The sequence below is a fragment of the Nanorana parkeri genome, unplaced genomic scaffold (assembly GCF_000935625.1).
Source record: "Nanorana parkeri isolate BGI_ZX_2015 unplaced genomic scaffold, ASM93562v1 scaffold237, whole genome shotgun sequence".
NCBI lineage: Eukaryota > Metazoa > Chordata > Amphibia > Anura > Dicroglossidae > Nanorana > Nanorana parkeri.
Genome location: NW_017306505.1, coordinates 1,021,880 through 1,024,081, shown reverse-complemented (window position 1 = coordinate 1,024,081; position 2,202 = coordinate 1,021,880).

Sequence of the window (2,202 nt, the reverse complement as noted above, 5' to 3'; positions counted from 1 at the left end):
CTCCATATCCTGTGTCACCGGCAGCTGGTTCCCCCTGCTGGCCTCCAAACCTTACAGCATGTGATAGTGACATCGAGGTCAGCTAAGGTACTCGGGTGTTTCCCTGCGCATTTCACAAGAAGGTTTGTCACGATGGGAGTGACATGGGTGACGGGAACGCTCCCTCGCAGTCTTCTCTTACAGATGACTCTTCCTTTAGTACAAGGCATGCTTTAAGAAACAAACTAAAAGTGTGGTGGGGGGAGGGGGAATTATGTATCGGGCAATAAAAAAACATGGCTGAGTCTTCAAACTTGTCCTGCTCTACACGAAACAAAGTAAACTGTGACTTTGTATGTGCGAGAAATGTGAGGCGCATCCCCAGAAACTAGTGAGGGCTGAGGTGTAGCGACTCCCTTGCTGAAAGTGACACTAAACTCAGGAGCTACATCTTAAAAATACATTTGTGTTCATTAACTATTGACAACAATGTCTCTTATTTGTGTTTCACTCGGCTGTAGATCCTCCAATCATCTCTGAATTGGTGCTGACACTGTCCTTCCTTCTGGAGGGGGGCTACTTTGTTCCCCATGGTCCCTGTGTGTGTTGTAAAGTAGTCACCGCTCCAAGCTCACCCCCGGGATGGACTACAATCTCAGTACAAATGAGTAAACTAAACGTGAGATTGTAGTCCATCCCGGGGGTGAGCTTGGAGCGGTGGCTACTTTACAACACACACAGGGATTATGGGGAATAAAAGTAGCCCCCCTCCAGAAGGAAGGACAGTGTCAGCACCAATTCAGAGATGATTGGAGGATCGACAGGCGAGTGATACACAAATAAGATACATTGTTGTTACTAATTAAGGTTCTTGAATGTATTTTTACGGTTTATCTCCGGAGTTTAGTGTCACTTTAAATCCTCTATCCAGGGTCCTTGCCACTGCTGTTTCTGCGTGTAGGGAACTGCAAATCCAGAGCGGCATACATGCCAGAGACTGACGCTCCTCCACCCACCCCTCGCATGTTACTCCTCTACTGGCTGGTGAGAGGACCCGACAGCTTATAGGTCAGGGATGTCCAAACTGCGGCCCTCCACCTGTGGTGGAACTACAAATCCCATGAGGCTTTGCAAGATTTTCACAGACATGACTCCCGGAGAGAGATGCTTCATGGGATTTGTAGTTGCACCACAGGTGGAGGGCCGCAGTTTGGACATCCATGTCATGCAGGCAGTGATATGGGCACCTGAAGAAGGAACCCACAGGAAGTAAAGGAAGAGAGAAGACTTAGGACCTGAGCATCACATTTTACAGGAGGGGGCATTGCAGTTTTTGTATTTTTAATATGCAGATTCCCAGATCCCGACTATGCTATTTAGGGATGTATTGATACTGGTTTTTCGGTATTGAGTACGAGTACCGATACTTTGGTTTCGGTACTAATCGATATCGAGTACTGGTGCTTCCGCTGGCATGGAGCCAGCTTTCCGGCCAATCTGACTGCCAGAGAAGCCGGCTCCATGTTGCCTGGCAGGGTTGATTGTGCTTTGCCAGGAAGTCGGCTTCCCAGCCAAACAGCATCAAGCCGGCTTCCCGACCAATCAGGAAGCTGGGTCAATACTTACCGCCCGGCTTCCAGATTGGCCGGGAAGCCAGCTCGATGCTTACTGGCTAGAAAGCTGGCTTCCCGGCTAATCAGTATGGAGCCGGCTAGCTTCCTGATTAGCTGGGAAGCCGGTTCCCCAGCCAATCGGGAAGCTGAGAGTAGGGTCATTAATCGCCGCCCAGCTTCCTGATGGCACGTGAAGTCGGCTCTATGTTACCCTACGGCACTGCCGGTCAGAGGAATGTTCCGGTATCGGGAAAGGTGTCTGAGCGTTTGGACGAGTACGTGCATGCGCCTAAGTACTCGGTATCGGCACTGATATTGGTACTAGTATCCATACTGGTGCATCCTTAACGTTACTGACTCAGTCAGTCATTCCTGTTCCACATTAGTGACTTGGACACCGGAGCCAGGGTTCAGACTGCAAACAAAGCTCTTAAAGTGACAGTGACATGAGAGCAGTACAGCGGTCTGCTATTTCTGGCCTACAAAATGATATTTGATTTGCTGTATCAGGTGTGTGTGTGCGTGCGTCTTTTTTCTGATGTCACATGTTGCACAGGGTCTTCTTCATCTCTGCTCCAGCACTGGCCGGTCTGCGGAGAGTGTCATGTGA